This window comes from Temnothorax nylanderi, unplaced genomic scaffold (assembly GCF_030848795.1).
Source record: "Temnothorax nylanderi isolate EJ_2023f unplaced genomic scaffold, tnyl_v1.0 TNYL_tig0042_pilon, whole genome shotgun sequence".
NCBI lineage: Eukaryota > Metazoa > Arthropoda > Insecta > Hymenoptera > Formicidae > Temnothorax > Temnothorax nylanderi.
In genome coordinates this window covers 723,978-742,546 of record NW_027249104.1, presented here as the reverse complement: position 1 = coordinate 742,546, position 18,569 = coordinate 723,978, and the positions used below count along the sequence as shown (strand labels likewise).

General features: G+C 34.7%; 2 long non-coding RNA genes across 2 annotated transcripts in view; one reads left to right on the top strand and one right to left on the bottom strand.

Moving 5' to 3' along the window:
• The window catches only part of LOC139771660 (uncharacterized), a 67,464-nt gene extending 55,167 nt beyond the window's left edge, over positions 1 to 12,297 (top strand). Inside the window, exon 4 of the long non-coding RNA XR_011717946.1 lies at positions 11,610 to 12,297. This is a non-coding gene — a long non-coding RNA (uncharacterized lncRNA). The remainder of the gene's footprint in view (positions 1 to 11,609) is intronic.
• Positions 6,590 to 8,184, bottom strand: LOC139771679 (uncharacterized). The gene is made up of 2 exons (XR_011717953.1): positions 7,817 to 8,184; positions 6,590 to 7,175 (listed from the first exon to the last, which is right to left on the bottom strand). It is a non-coding gene; the product is annotated as an uncharacterized lncRNA (long non-coding RNA).
• Positions 12,298 to 18,569: the final 6,272 nt, after the last annotated feature.

The window sequence follows — 18,569 nt, the reverse complement described above, 5'->3', positions numbered from 1 at the left end:
ATTTAGCGCCGTTGTCGAAAAATAGAACCGTAAAATAAATCTTATCACGCGTCGCTGAAGTATTTCATAGGCATTTATAACATGCTTTCATTAAAATCTTTATAAAATATATCACGATTTTAATAGAGAACGTTACGTAGTTTGACCGACTCTTCTCATGAAGCAATCAATAAATCCAGAAACATATGTTGCTTATACCGTCTGTAAAATTACTCATCGAAGAGTGATACTTTGAGTACAAATGCAAAGCGCAATGCTTGAATGCCATAAATATATATTTAAAGTTTTAATAAATTCTTCTTCTTCTTACGATATATATTATATTTTTCAGTATAATAATAATCTAATATGCAGTTTGATCTAACTCAAATCTCCATTGTTAAAATTATATAAGTATAATTTTATTACATATATATAAATCTAAATATTTTATGAAAGTTATTTTATATTAATTTTAACGTCGATAAAAAAAATAAATGTGCGATATATTATATTAAACATTTTAAACTATACAGACAAAATGAAATTTGCTAGACCAAGGAAAGAGAAAGTATCATGGTAGTATTTTTGTAGCACGAGATATAAAAGTAGATATTTTGGTCCAATATTTGGGATATACTCGTGAAAGCTAGTTTCAAAAAAATATCGTTACTTAATCGGCTATATACATAGGTCACCGGGAAAACGTAAAATTGAGAGTGTCGCGATGCGAGGACGCGTTTGCTTGCGAATGTCGACAGTCATTCGAGCAAGTTTTCAAGAAGAGGGTGCACCAGCCACGTACGAAGAGTACACCGCGTATCCGAGGTGCTCCAGTGCATGGGCTTGAAGGTGGTGAACGAGAACGTTGAAATGCCGGTCGGTATGCGGCGTATTACCCTCCCATTTCCGTAATGTCATTCGTTGGGGCGAAGTGGCTTCGAACATCAAAAGGCGGAATATTTTCTGATGGAAAAGTGCGCTCCCGCCCCCGCTCGCAAAGGGGACCAGCAAGGGGAACCCCCGTGTGCGCGCGGCCCCCGCATAAAAGAGGGACTCTCTAATAAAAATAAACCCAGGGCATTCGTATTTTCATAAACTTTCCGCGCGCGGTCTATCCGCGCGTTCGGACGGATAGGCGCGTTAAAAGCGTCTGCGCTTATTCGCATGCCGTCCCTGTGATACGCTATCTCGAGCGTGGGCAAAGTTTTTCAGCATTTTCCAGCGACGTGGAGTGCCGGCGGAGAAGCCGGGCTGAGCCACATCAAACGAACTGTCTAACGAGCATTATATCTATATGTCGTGATTACATCACGGGGCGAGAAGTGCGTGAGAGAGGCGCGCATCGGAGATCTCCGGGTATAAATTGGAGAATGAGTGGCCTTACGCGCAAAAGCGCTTCAAAAGGGCACGTCAAACGCGCGCCGACTACTCTGCGAATTAACACTTTCTACGTTTTTGAGAGGCACGTCGCCGTAATTCGCGATGCGGTCGTGCGTTTTTGCCACCTTTGAAAAGTGCTCACCGCGCGGAATATGAGCTAAAGTAGACGTTTTCGTTCTATTACGTTAAGATGTAAAAGTATGTAAATATCAACTTTTGAAAATAATGTTTTTCATGTGAGTTTAAATTAATAAATTTTTAACAACAGTTCTTATTCAGCCATTAGTGTCATTACTATAGATTCATCGATAATTTACTTGATATGTATAAACGACTCATTTAGCAGTATGTATTGCTTCATATACAACCATGGATATATTTTCCATGACGAAAGATGTCATAAGTTCACAAGATTTTCATCTAATGGGCACCTTTCGAAACGCGTCGTTAGCCGCGGAACGCGTTCCTCGTGTGTTTTCCTTTGCCAGAACAAATGGAATGGTTCTCTCGACCAAACTTTCTACTGATCGTAGCCGATCCTGATACATCTCAACCACCACCACTACTGTGACTCGAACAGCGCAAACTATCCCTTGCCACTTTTCTTTCCACCTGTTCCTATCCTTCTCCTTTTTCTCGCCCTCTAAACGCCTCTCGCCTTCTGGCCGTTTAACACATACTCGCACATACACGATGCAGAACGTATAAGGGGCTCACCATGGCCGGCAAATTTACTGTAGTAATGAAACTATCAGGTGGCTTGAGTTATATCAGAGCTTTGCTACAAGCCCGCCAGCCAATAGCCTGTGGCCACTATTTGTCTGCTTGCCGACTGCGCCGATTAAGATACTCGCGCGATTAAATCCTACTCCGCACTTCGATTCCGGCAGCGCGTGTCGTTGAAAATAATTTCGATTAGATTGAATCGCGGTTGTGCAACCACTCTTTCGAACACTGTTTCTCGCGAAACAAGTGGTTAAGCAGTGGGTCTCGAAAAACTAAAATATTTATAATAATATTCAACAGTAATAGAAAAAAAAGAAAAAAATGAGATATACATATATAATACATTTTTGCGTACTAAGATATATATAATTATAAGAATATTAATATAATAGAAATTTTTTAATTCATCTTTAATCATACGTGGTACTTCTGTCATGACACATATGACATAATCTGTATAAATTAAATTATATTTACATTATTACTTAATTCTTAATTATAGCACTTATCGCTTTATACTAAATCTTAATAAAAAAACCTTAGCAATTTCTATGTTGCAGAAATTCGAATTTTTAACGTATCGCGTTGCAATAAATCGTTATTCCGGAGACTGACTGGTCCACCATTTCCCGTGTTTCTTTTCACATCAGCGCTCGCCGATGTCTCACGGTACGGAGAAGCTAAGGAAGTCAGCGTCTCGTGAAAGAATCGCGCCTCGTCCTGCCATTTCATGTCCTACCGGCCGCGTCGTTCCACCTTTTCCCCGTCCTGAATAAGGTCGCGAAATTTACGGCCTACTTCCCCCGACGTAGGAGAATATCGCGACGCCGGTGGACGCTGCCAGCGATTCGATTGCTTTCTCATCCGAGCGCCAATTCCCCTCGAGATCGTCGTTGCGGAACCATTCGAGCCGTTAATAATACACTGGCCATTCGATGCATCGACGAGGTACATCGGTCTCCATCGTTGATCCCTAATGGTCCAATGACGAGCGAAAACGTATTCATCGGCGTTTAACCCTTTGTGCGAAAATACAGTGGTAGGAGCGACACGCGACTCGACTCGATCGACAAGACCCGGTTCGGGGAAGGGTTTGAAATAATGTTGGCACCTCGTTAAGCAAAGATAATAACGGTCGCGAGAGAGCAATAGCATGGAACATTGGAAATGGTAATACGATGAAATGGACATACGATGAAATCGGTAGCGTAGAGAGCCGACGATCGGCGATATTATATCCCATGTGCGTCTGACCATCGGCAGACAAATTGAACGCACGGTTGCGGTGACGTTATGACGCCGTGATGAGTCGGGAATTACGGAGATCCATTTGTATCGGTGATACGGTGAACGAGAGGGTAAACTATCCGCTGATAAGTGTCTATGTATAATTTGCCATTGAAAAACCAGAGGTCCAATAATCACTAGTGATCAATTAGCGCTCATAAATGATATTAATGATTAACTGTGCAAAATGTATCTTTTAATGCTCATGATGTGACGATTTAATATTCCTGAAAAAAGTAAACAAGTTATATTAAACCAAGAATACTTTATAAATAAACGTATATATATATAATTTATTAATAATTATATATTATTATTAGCATAATAATTATATTGATATTATTAATGTTATAAATAAAAAAGATACATTTATTATCATTATATAATTGCGTATTTATAAGCAAATGTACTTAATTAATATATTATTCATTGCTTACTTAAGCAATTGATTGTGTTTAATTAAAATAACAAATATGGATGTTCCAGTCCATTATATAGTTCCAATCATAAATGTTTTATATTAAATCGATCGTTTATACGAAGATGGAATAAAAATAAGATGTCATTGCTTATATATTAAAGGATGCCCCACAGTTATTTTAAATCAGACCAGACACATGATATGTTTAAATAAAATTTGAAGCAGATAGCATCTGAAGCAATGTACGAAATATGCATATACATAAAAATATCTGTACTCTATCTGTGATTTACAATTTGAAGGTGGAATAAAAATAACAGACGTTATTACAAACGTTATTACAGACGCTTACATATTAAAGGATGCCCTACATTTATTTTAACTCAGACTTAAATAAAATCAGATTTAAATAAAATTTGAATCAGGTACCATCTAAAACAGTTTGTATAAAATAAGCATATATAGTACATACTAAATATCTATACTTTATATATAATTATACATAGAATGTTACAGAAACATAATCTCTCAACTAGAAATTTCTTAATTATTTTATTATTACAATTTTGTTTTGCACAACTATTTGATGGATTATTATATTTCCACAACTTTCAAGTATTTTTATCAATTTAACTTAAATAAGGCTTAAAAATAAAAGCAGGCCCTAGATATGTAAATATGCTATTTTTCTTAAACGCAGATCGTAGAATGACAATAGTTGTGTTAATTAAAATTATTCTCTCTGACATATATTACAACATACACAGAAGTTAAATTTGTAAATTTCAAAGTTAAATAAATAATGCAGCATTCGATGTATGTTACTGTTGAACTTGAAAAAGCATGTTGTTCGATTTACACTTTATCGGACCATTGATTTATTCGACGATACCAGTACCTATATGTATATTGGGAATTAAATGGTTGGAGATTACATAACTATCTATGTATACGATATATAGACAGTAGATGCCACGTATATGCTCATACAAGGACTGTTCACATAGAAATCGCCTCGAGGTAGTCCATGCTACGTCGTACCACATAAACCGCTGATAAGGCGACTCTGTGGCAACCCTATTGGCCTGGTTCCTGCCCTCCTTTCTGTAAAGAAGTCTGCAGCCAACGTATATACAGTGACAACGAGGAGCGTAGATACATACTGTATATCAACTCTGCATCTAGAAACGCATTTTGCTATCTCTTGAAACTGTTATACTACGAGTTCGCCCTTATTATCACGACTCAAATGAATATATTCATTAAATTTGCTACCATTGACGTGTCTCTCGATTATCATTTTATGATTTCAATCATTTGTTTTAAAAACACTTGTCACATCCACTTTTCACAGTAGAACTGTATATTTATGACTATGTCTGTATTAATGAAATTTCAGATGAAATGTTGAGCAAATTACGAACAACGAAATATTTCGCACATTTATTTCAATGCGCGTGACAATAGCATTGCGCGCGATTGATTTAATAATAATACGCAGTGGCACGCACTTTGGTCCGATAATTAGGCAAACATGTGCAAATCGTTACTTTTAAATCAAATTACAACCGTAGGGGAAAATACTCATAACAATAAGCACATGTTATGTACGTCAACTTTATTAAAAAGATGTTAATTTGTAAAATCAGAACGTTATTATCATTATTGAATTTTTATTATAATGTGCTTATAATTGAATTAATAATATTTATTGAATAAGAAAGATTAATTATAGATTATTGTAAAAACAACTGTCCAACGTGATCAATAAATAAGAGAGATCAATTCGTCGTATATAGTAATTATGTAAAGTTTATTAAAATTATAGTAATATTTCTACAGAAAATGGACTTTACAATTTCCCATAAAACTGAATGAACAATGTAACAAAAGTAATAATTAAAATTAAATGAATTCCATTTCTTATAGAAGTTATGAGTGCTTATTAAAGTTTCTTTTCATTAAAAGAAAATTTCCATTAAATTTTATTTCAAATAGCAATAATGAATAAGATCTTGGTAAGACAATCAAAATTTTTCTTAATAATTATGATGTTGACAAACTGCTGGGATACTGATCATAATAATCTGATAGAAGTACAATTTTTATTAATTGTATCACAACTAATATATCCAGAAAAAAGACTGCAAATTAAATAGATATAAAATTATGGTTATATAACATTTATCTCAAAAAATTTATTTATAATTTATCCGACTCTGAATGCTGAATATTGAATTTCACGTTGAAAATTAAGTAAATACAATCCGATGGAGAATATATAATCCATGTAAAGTATCTAATAGTAAACATCGATGGAAATATAATTCCATCTATTGGAATCGTTTGTTTGTTGTAAATTATTTGTTGCAAACATTGAACGAGTAGATTTTAATTGCTGAAGATGTTCAATACGAGACTACAATGTGTAGGATGTATTTGTATGCTTCATATTTCGAAAAATAAGCGAAAAATAAGTTAATATATATTTAGATTGTTTTATTTTATTTTGATTTTGCAATATTTGGTTGGCTTTTCGCGAGCTCGCGACTTATGTGTCAGCAAGAAATAAATATAGGATTTAGGAACTCTGATAGATACAATCAGATGTTTAATTTTGTTACGGGCTAACGATTCTTTTTATCCTCTTTTTTTGCGGGCAGTATCCAAATAGATGAATTAGATCGAGCGTATCGATTAGCAAAATGTCTGGAGCAAGCGTGCCTGTAATTCCATATTTAGACAATCTGCTTCGAATTTAATTCAACAATGTGAATATGTGTTTAATAAATATTTTAATAATAATTTCAACTTTATTTGAATAAAGACAATTTTTTAAATACATCATATACAAATAATATCTAGTGTCATATTTTCTATTTTATTAGTAAGATAAAGTCAGTATAGCCTTATTTCAATAACAAATTAATAAAATTGATATTTTTTTCTCTTTAATACACAACTTTGTGAAGTCTTTTAATTAATAACATGCAATTCTATAATATCTTATTAAAAAGCAATCTTGAAATGTTATACGATCGACAAACGAGAATGTTAGAAAATAAATTTACAACGTTTACATTTCAAACACGAGGGTTCTCTTGCCAAAACAATTTTCGTAAAAAGCCACGTACACGTAAACAGCATGCGAGGAAGCAACTTCCCTCGAATAGTCCATAAAAACTTTATGAAGCACGTCAATTCCATCTACCCACCGTCACCGTGTCGTTCCAAAAAAATAGGCGCTCGCCGAAAGTCGATCGTGGGATTTCCTACGTATTTCCTACGTATTTCCTACGTAAAAGTTTCCTATTCAGACTGCAAGCTGTTAGCGTAGTGAGTGAGGATAGCCCCGCGTCTGGATGGCCCCGTTCGTCCGCTTGAAAAACCAAGAATGTCCTATGCTATAAGCTCGGCAATGATCCGGCAAACTCGCGGCAGTATTACGAGTTTGCAGAATTTTGATCGTGACCGCACAAGCGAAAGTTTCAATCGTGTTTTTCCAGCGCAACTCCTTGAGTTCTTTCGGTCATATGTGTGTTCTATGTCCGGAAAAGCATTCTTCTCGCGCCACTCCATTAAGCCCCACTTTTTTCTAATTTATATATACAATGAAGATTAGAGACACAAGAGTAAAGTATTAGATAAAAATATTAAAATATATAATATCTGCTATTGATAAAAAGATCCAAGCCTTCAGATTCTAACGCTTTTTTAATGTTTTATATAATATTTAATGTACGCTACACATCTTATCTATTTTTCTCTCAACTACTTGTGTAATATATTTTACATACATATGTAAGTTATATATAAAGTTATAGTTAAGTTATATATAAGTTCTGACAACTTTTATGTCTGGTCTATGCATCTTTATTTCATCTTTAAATGCGCTGCGAGAGAGTAGTGCTTATGAACGGAAGACGCGAAACGTTTCGTGTCTCCGTTAAATGTGCGTGTAGTTTTCGCTTTTTGCATCTATACTATATTCAGGTAAATGTGGAGACATCAAATATTCACCAACTTGACATCCGCCTGCCAGTTACCCGCGTTGCCCGGAGGACAATCAGGACCCATCCTCTCGCACGATCGTGTTGCACGACCTCCCGGGGAATTATTTCTCCACCGCCCTTACAGTCTCGGCTGTAATCCTGTGCGGTCGCGACGTGAAACGGAATAAAGTATCTGTCGCTCTGCCGTGGTATTCCCACAGAAACTTATTAGCGTACAATCGTGGTGTCGAGGCGAGAATGTGCGCACCTCGCCGAGCGTGCGCACAATTCATATACAGCAGATATACGTTCTCCCACCGGCAACGAAATATACATATATCGTTGTATCGTGTCATTGTGGTTGCGTCAGGCCGCCCACGCGTGTGCGATGGCACGTGTTCGGTATCGCGACTCTAGGATAACTGGCGAGATACTTATACAAATTGAGATGTGAGAAAGATATGTCCCTCGACGGCGGCGAGTCTATTTTCCCATCTCGCCACCCTCCTTATTCTTTCCGCTTTCCATTGCTATCTCTCTATCTCTTCCGCAGTTTCCCTCTGCCTCGTCTTTTTCCGCTCGTTTCGCTCGTACGTTCTGGGAGAACGTATTCCCGTAACGTGTGGTGCGCGAATAAACAAAACGGCAGTAATCTCCGCACGCACAACCCGGCGAACGCCCCTCTCTTTATCGTGAAAACGCCGTTTACCCGTTTCAATATCAGCTTGCTAAACGAGATCTCAAAGGAGGCACCGATCTAGGAGGTGCCCACGAATTTCCCCGAGTGCTCTGCGAGATTCCATTACGAGATGGTACGCGGCGGTAGCCGCGTTTACGCTCCACTGGCACGCAGATGCGTCAATCAGATCAACAGGGAATTCGGCTGGTTGGTATTGAGTCACGATAATCGAAAATGTTCATGTACCCTTCGGGCAAAACGATTGTCAATCAGATTGATCGATAGATAAGGACCATTCGCACCCGCGACTCCTCCACGAATCTTTTGAAATTCGATTTTATGCGCAGGGCACAGCTTTGCTGGACGTGGCCATCACGTTAAAACTGTCCGGCGTTGACAATTAGTTTATGAATGTCGGTGACAGATAAAAACGCGAATGATTGACCGCGAAATAGATTACGGATATCGCTTCGAATGTTAAGCAATGAATAGACATTTCTGTATTAGTCTTCCTCGATATGATTTTTTCAATATATATTATAGAACTTGGAATTCTTATGCGTATCTTATTGATATAAATATCGAAATTGACACGTTTAACGTTTAATCAATTCTTTCAGTCTAATTGAAAATATAAGTTATTTTAATCTACTATATATTTTATTCGTTGTTTAATAAAATGTCCTATAATATATTTACGAAGATTTGCAGATTGTTATCGGATTGCATTCTTCCGGCGAGAATAATTTGATACATTGATAGCGATGCATCGATTTCTTCAAATAGGAGAAATTTCATGTTTCACGAAAATTTTGGAAAATGTATTTTTCTTTCATTTGACATGAAATCGGTATAGTCGAGGATGACGATGGCATGGCTCAACGCGATAACGGAGGATACGTTAGAATGAACATCCATTGCATTAGTTGTCATTGATAAACTGACTTTGGACGTGACATCATATGTGTTGGCATCACGGCGAAATCCGGCATTGTTTAGACTGTGTGATAAAGTTCTGCAATTCCCGTCGGCAGTTATAATGGTGATTGCTTCGAACGACAAGCGTCAGAATAACACGATGTAGCACGCGAAATTTCGGTTTCATGTCGTTAAAAGAATATATGCATGCAAATTCACACACACACACACACACACGCGTTTGTACAATGTCACTTTGAAGGATCTTAATAAGAATGTACGATCAGAGATTGAGAACGTAATAAAAAATATTATACACTGAAATTTTTACAATATCCGAAGTAAAAATCGATTGATATAAATATCAGTATTATATAACATTTTAACATACATATGACTTTCTCTTTGTTCAGTTGTAACGATAGAAACGCATTAAACATTGTATTTATACAGAAATTATCACAGTTTCAATTCCAAATTATAATCACACGAATAATAGATTTATAAATAGTGAAAACAATACATCGGTTTATTTTCATGTTTTACATAAAATAAAGACGAGATCTATATTTTGCGCATTTTATTGTTGGAAAATGAATATTTTGTATAGAAAAGCATAAAATTGAATTCACGCAGGATCGAAAATGAAAATTTTCACTTAGCGATTAATTAGTTGTGACACTCGTGGATATTGATATAAAGGTGGCGTTAATTGCGAGGTATTCAAGAGATTCTTTAATAAAATTACGTATGATTAACTTATATATATATATGGCTACGAATTTTACGCAGGCTGCTCGCGGATCGCAAGTGTTTAGTGGCGAGAAAACGGTAGACTATTCGAGATTCGAGAAACTGCATTACGGAACGTGTATAATCTGAAACTTCGGCACTTTGGCATAAGATTTTAATCGAACAGAACTTTGTCTTCGCTATACACTTCGGTCAGTGAGTGAAGCTCCAGTACGAGGGAGCAGTATGATTCAATTTCTTTTTTGTATAGGAATTGCACGCTTGTTTTTCTTTGCCTCATGTGAAAGAATGAACCTGCTTCTTGATCTTGCGTAATTAACAAGACGGTAATTAGCAGAAATTCGGATAAAGTTTTTGCGAATAAACTCTTGACGGTACGTTCTAGTGAGGCTATTATTAGATATTGATGCAGCGCGCAGTTTAATCTAGAATACACATAAAATGGACAAAAATATACACCACTAACATAGGATCTCTATCACTACTTAAAAAATAAGTGTAGCAATGAACAAAAACAAAATTATTCATTTTTTTTACATTTTGGTTATAAAAATAAATCTTAGCGATCATAAATTTTTTTATGACAATTTAGCTTCAATTCCATGAAATTAAAGCTAAAGTAATTAAAGCTAAAATAATTGTTCCATCGATGCTATCAATCTTTATAATAATTACTAGCTGGTTACCCGGGCTTCGCCCCGGAGGACATATGTAATAAGACACGCAAATAATCTCTCTCTCTCTCTCTCTCTCTCTCTCTCTCTCTCTCTCTCTTTCTTTCTCTCTCTCTCTCTTTTTCTCTCTCTCTCCCTCTCCCTCTCCCTCTCCCTCTCCCCTATTATAATAATAGTATAGATATGTTTTTAATTATTCCTAATTACTTTATCCTTAATTAATTTTTGTGTTGTATCAAATGAGGCAAAAGGTCAATTACAAATATAGTTTGTATTAATATTGATTTCTTTAATTAAATTAATGCATATCAAAATATCACAATGTAAAATAGAAAGAAAGAGAGATAAATAAATAAAAGAAGTATATATTTTTCAAGATGCAGATATTCTATTTACTCGCTAATCAGCATTACATTAATCAATTTTTCGTTTGGCCGGATATTGAAATAAATCTGCGTCAGTTATTTTTTCCTTAAGTCACGATATAAAACTCATCCATATTCGAACTTCATTAATAAACGATTCTATCCGAACGTGCATTGGAACGCGCTTACTGTATCCTTTCTACGTCTTCCTTTCATTTCAGCCAGTGGTCGTCGCGCGATCGTTATTCCCGAACCTGCCTGCCGCGTTTCTCGCGTAATTAGCGGAACCACGTGCGAGCAAAACTTGGCCCATAAATTTTAGGGAATGGAAATGGCGTCACGTCCGATCTCTCTCGCGATCTTTCCATCTTTCTCTCGGCGCTCTATCCCCGCCTGCCCGCCCGGCGCATTAAACGTTATTCTCCTTTCTAGAATGTCTCTTTCACGTTCTGTGGCCACGGAGAAATCAGAAGACGCTACCCACGCTGATCACGTACCGCGCACTAAGGCCAATCTGTTCTCCTCTGCCGTCACGTTTGACAGTTTACGTCATTCGCGCTGCGCGCCCCATCTATGCGCGATCTACCTTCCCAACTTGGGTAAGATGTCAATCATGTTTCAGCCCACAGGTTTCGTCGCCGGAATTCGAATTTTCGGGCGCTTTATGGCTGTATCCGCCGTCGAATCACGGACGTTTCAACGAATTATGAGACTCCCGAAAGACCAGCTTATTTACTGTTATCTGGGTCACGGAATTGTCAAAGTTGTACTTATTTTACGAGCTTTTTGTCGTCAATAAATGCTTTTATGTTTTGTGCTTTTGTTACTCGGTCTGAACTTTAAAAAGTTGCATAAACTTAACAGTTTTTTATTAAAAGTATTTTATTCGTTTAGAGCGACGGCTAACATTTTGTAATTTATTTATATTATTGGAATTTAGTTCGACGAAGTTATTTAATTGTCAATCTTTTATAATTAAAGAGTTATATCATTATTGATCCTGATAACAATCGAGATGTAATTGATGTCTTTATCACCTGTGGCTGAAAGGTGACTTGTTTGATTAAAAATATGTTTTACTATTGTTTAATTTAATTTAAGAGGTTTTTGATTTCAATGATATTCCTTTAATCACTATAGTAGCCTACTCGAAAGAAATACTATTAGATACTTTCGATAAAATAACATTAATAAAAATATTTGACGTGGTAGAATAATCAATGAGGATTACAACCGGATACTAATCATTGAACACTTCATAAATAACGACTGAGTAACGTGAGATAAATACTGACTTGAGCGTTTCCACGTTTTTGTCGTCAAATTCACATTCGTGCACATGTCGAAATATTTGCGTTATCGGTTCGTCGAGCAAAGAGATGCCATCCCATCTCTCCCACGCGCGCGGGCAAAAAGTGGCGGGCATGCGATCGGATCGGTTTGTTTCAGGTTCAGAGGCCGACTTCAAAAATGATTCGCGTGCCTGTTAGAGGGCTTTCAAGCGGACGACAAACACGCGGCTACACGTGACACTCGGTTACCGTGATTTTCAAACCGTTAACAGCCGGCCGTCGAACAGCGCCGATGCGAACGCCAACAGATTAATGCTAATTTACTCGATATTTACCCTTCTCCTCGACACTGTGGCCGGGCAACATATTTCCATTGTTTTACTACGGTGTGTCAATATTGAATAGCCGCGCAGCGATAGACTATCGGGATATTTACTATAGCGTTGCCTACATGTAAGCCTCCAAACGCGCGAGCATGCCGTCTGGTAACTGATAGATTGTCCGATTATTAAACATAAAATTCGAAGCTCTAGACTCGAGCAAATATAAAAAAGTGTCACGCTTGATTCTGAAACATACCAGCTCGAATCGAGTGACTTTACGTTTATTGACAAACGTCTCTTGTATTTCTAGCTGCGCTTCTACCTTGTGGGTTACACTGAGTCGCATTTTAATATTCAAATAAATCCAATCGTCAATATTTATACAAATACGATGTTATTAAATCATTTTACTGCAACGATATTTGTTAAGCAAATTTGAACTACGATATGTGAATTGAAGGGGCATAACATGATTCTCGAGAAATTTTTAAATTCTCGGCCCTAAGGAAATCAAACGCCACCAGAGATACAACAAGATATTATAACGAAGGTGTGTCAACATAGGTCGGAATTCGGTGCATAATTCAATCAAAGAATAGAGAAAGAGAGGGAAAGAAAGAGAAAAAAGAAGACAGAATAAGAAGGTTAGAGAGAAAGAAATACGATGTTAAATTCACGTATGAAAAATGAAACGGAATATAGATATAAGAATCTCCAGAGGATATGGAGCTGATTCGTATCCTTTGTATAAACTGGAAAATCGGTTCTTTTTTCTAGAAATAACGTTGAAAAATTGTAAAATAGGGATAGAAGGGTCATGCAATAACTTTTACAAATAATATATTAAATAAAGAAATAAATAATTTATTACTAATAAAATATATCAAATGGAAGATACATTTCAGGTATTTTTTTTAAGAAGAGAAAAATTCAACATGAATACTAAGATCTATAAAGAGAAATAGTGTGGCCTCAGCATTAATTATTAAATTATTACATAATTATGTAACATAAATATTTGTTCTAATAATAAACAAGATAATAATACATGCAATGTATATGCATTCTCTGTATGCCATTATCCAAAATTTCACGAAAAATTATATGTTGTTAATTATACAGCTTTACATCTTTTTTATTTTTAATATGAGTTGTATTTCGATGAAGCTGTTATATATTATTACTTATACTCTCAAAATATTTTTTAATTATCTGTTTGATGATATAATAATTGCGCGGTTATTTTACATTGTATAATGAAACGTGTTTCGTACCTTTATTATCACATATATCTAAAACATGTAAAAAACTTTTAATAGCTGCATACATTTAATATCTTTTTCATTTTTTACATGACCGAATATATTTTTATAAAAGCAATTTTATAGATTAATATTTATCTTAAACTCGCATTGTGTATAGCTATGAGATACATATATTTTATAACAAAGGTTTTTGATAACAAAAGCGCCATTTATTAAATTTTAATAAACGAGAAACGTGCAAGTAAATATGTGTGTAATCAGAAAGATCGAAAATTTCTCGTCTTTCGGAACCAAAACGTAAAGGATGGAGATGGGGTCCACAGTTTGTTTTCTCAAGAATTTAAGCAATCTGGAGCAGTCAGAATCGCTGACCTAAGCTATAATCCTATTCTGCTTAACCCAGAGCGGTCGGCCGTACAATTGTCAATAGAAGTTCGAAAACACAAATTGATGATGATTGAACTGGATATAAAAAGAAAATTAATTAAACTAGACAAGATTAAAATAAAATTTTATTTACCATAGTATACTATGAGCTATAATTTATATATAATGTTACAGTGCAATTTTTACATTATTATTATTATTCATGTATTTTAAGATATGCCATCATATGTGACGTTCAATTTAAATTCCTACATTCAAGTCCTTTTATTTTTTATAAATAATGTTGCTGTCTCAGATAGGATACTTTGAACTAAATTCCACGCGGGAAAAAGAACAGGCTGCAATTTTTACGTGATTCAATGTATCGTTTCTTTTTTTTAATTTATACAGTTGCTTACAGTTTCCAGCGTGCTGTGAATTAATGACTCACTTTTTCATAAACAGGAGATTTCCTCGTGTACTAGTGCGTCCTTCGCGGCCATTAATTCAGGGTTGATAATCTCTTACATCATTTCTCAAGCCGTCTCACTACGAAATGCCGCGGTGAATACTTGCGTATATCGCGAATGTACGTACCTTTGTCGCGTGTCTCTGGAGATTTTTCCAGCTGGGGATGAAATGCGGCTCGCAATTAGATCCACCTAGCGTGGCATATTTGCGGAACTACGCGCAAGATACTTTCCATCCACGCAATTTACATTTCTCCCCAGCCTGCTCTTTTCTCCTGAGAGCACTTTCATAGGAATTATTACTCGTATTCATGCATTATCTTGTCATGTTTAGATTGTTGACATCGAGCATCGATAATACGTGATTCATTCAGACGCGACAAAGTCTGTACGTTATATATGTAGTTTCATAAAAGTTTCCGCAATTTTATTTTTTTGCGTTAATTCCACGCACTCATGAAACTCACCAGAATATATGACGTTGCATTGACATCGACCAGAATTGCTACTGTCTGCCAATCCAATTATTCCGTAATCAGTCAACCAATAGGGCAGACGCTGTCTGATCCGTACTATGCGCGTTCATTACAGATCATAAACATAATTTAATTACATCGGTAATCTCGTTCAATGCTTGATAAATTAAGATTACTAGTCTTTTATACAAAAATTTAATATATTTTTTGCGATAATATGTTAAGTCGTTTTTATTAATTATTGCTTTTTTAAGATATGCTGCGTAAAAATTACATTATCCTATTTTAAGTCTAAATTTACTATAAACGTATATATTTTTATAAAGTAAAGTTAGCAAATTTTTAAGAATCTTACGTGGAAGGCAGTTTCTTCTACAATTTTAAAACGTTTGCGGAAGAAGCTTTTTATTCTAGTAGAATAAATTTCGTTCAAACGTTTGTTTAGCATACTGATATTGCAATTTTAATGAAGAAAAATCTCACGTCGCATATCCTTTAGATAGCATCATAACCCGGTATCAGACTAACTAGTTTAATCTGTTTTAGGGCGATATATCATTGCTAACGCTTATTCCACAGTCTGTCAGTTCTTTCGGTGCAAAAGAACAATGCTGAGATTTATATGGAAATTTGCCGTTCCTCTTATATTTCATGTATTTAGTTGGAGATCTCTGGGGTGAAAAAATGTATCTATACAGCATATGTCGTCTCTTCAAGCTCGGTTCGCGAGCATTTTTATCCGCCATTCGATTTGCATTGCAGATTTAACCGGAAAAAGCATATCGAGATTTTTTAGACAGAACTTTAGTTAGATAATGCAACGTCATTCATGGTTTGTTATATATAATATATCGGTTTTTCATTAACATTTCAACGTTAATTGTAGATAGCTTCAAATTTGTCGAATCTTTGTAGATCAATTTTTGCAATTTATTAAAACAGAGACTAAAACGAAATCTAATAAGGACGTCTATTGTTTTACGTGCGCGATAAATGTCGAGCAGTAATTCAATCAAACTGTTTTAAATTAAGTTGCTTCAACGAGCGAAATCGCGCAAAACGGCATAGCGCATGTAAGAATGGTAGAATTTCGCGGTGGATCTATAGCTGCAGAAGCAGAGCTTCGCCGACGCTGCTTGGTGGTTGGTTAAGTAACGAGCGGTGCATATTTAGCCGCGGCTTCTCTGCAGAGACATGCAAATGTACAGCGATGGCTCCTCTCGGTTGGTTGCCTCTATACCACGTGAAATATACTCCGCTTCATGCTTAATCAAGATTTCGCCGGCCATTATACTCGGGAGAACCATTCTTCATAAAGTTTTGCATTTTGACAAATCTGCGATGTGTAAAGAGAGTATAATATTTTTACATAAATTTTTTACTCTGATTTCTTACTGTTTCCACAATATTTAAATATATTGTATGTATTGTACATACCCATACCAATTTTTTCGTTGATTCGAATTACATATGGCTTATTATTATATTATTATTACTTTTTATTTAATTATTTTGCAAATTATATAGTATTTATTCTTAAAATAATATTGATCGTTGAACATATCAATGATTATTATAAGAAAAATCGAGTGTCTGTTTTTGCAGAAAGCTAAAGAGCCATCTAAGATTTTAAATTTGCATATTATGTTTCTTTAGTTTCACTATATTAAAAAGAATTGTTTTCTTATTTTTATTTATGAATAAATTATTGTTATTATTGATATAAATATTATCGTCTTCATCAAATTTTCGAGAAAACATTTATTCCTCTTTGTACTAACCATTAAATATAAAATAATATTAACTTAAAAGAATAAAGAAATAAAAATCAGATTATTAGGAAGTTGTAATTACTTATACACTTACGCAATACTATCTACATGTAAAATCTTTTATTTTTGCAATAATATGTGTACAACATGTATTTTTTTATTGTTTGCAAGACATATGTCCGCAACAGTCTGGATACTGTTTATTGTTATTCTCTTCGTGATATTCTATCCCTAGGGGACATTGAAATGCAGGGCATCTAAAATTTATAGAAAATTAACATCTGATCTGTATAGCACTAACCTTCGCTTATTGCTTAACTTACCCTAACATACTCAATTCTGAATCTGAATAACATGTCACTTTACAGCAATCACATTGAGCCGGTTGTGCGTTCACAATATGTTCAGGACAATTCTCTGTAAATATAAAAACATAATTATATTAAATTGCGTATAATTTAGAACAGTTACGAAACGTGCGGATTGCGTCAAATAAAAAATGTCGTAGTGTTGTATTTCTCAATTGAAGAATATCTACATAAAATATATTCCATCCCTTATTATTAAATAAAAAATGTTTGACTTTATGTAGATGTTTTAATGACTCTATTTATTAATTATATTTTAAATCTTTTATTGTTATAATCGCTTTCAACTTTGATGTAAATTCTTCCAGACCCGTTGTAATTCGTATAGTAGTTCGCTTATATTCTATTTTTTATTTAGTTATGACATGTCGATTTATCTATGTATAATATTTACTTGTTTATTTATTTTGTGTAATTTAATTATGTCAAATTCTATAACTTTTATTTCGTAATTATTATTAATTTATTTATTTTACGGCTAGTACACTAAAAAATATTCTAGTAATTTTTCATTAGAAGAGAAGAAATTATGTTATATTTTATGCAATAACATCCTTATCGCTCATTATTGACCTACGACCTTTCCACATTGCTTTGTAAATACGAGCTTGATTTTCATTTAGTATAAAGTTTTCAATTTATTACAAATGTAACATTAATTAATTGTCAAAAGTATACGATCTTAGAGAAAAACATGTAAATTAGTGTCCGATTAATGGAATTATATGTTATAATGCATGATTTCACATTGAAATCAAATAATCTCTTTTGAACAATTCTTTTTTATTCAGTACCACATTAGATTAAGTAATGGAGATAAATATAAAATGCATAATGTAATATATAATGTGAATACGTACCATATTTTGGAGTTTGTGTGCTGAAATGAAACAAGATGAGAAGTATGCACAATGCTCCGAAGTGTTTCATCTTGCTGGTTTACGTTGAATGAGACGAGTTTCGAGACACAATTTCGAGATGCGGGAACAATTCTCAATATATACATTCTTGACATATGTCTTTTGAACTTTGGTCTTTCTAAAAAGATTAGATAACGAGA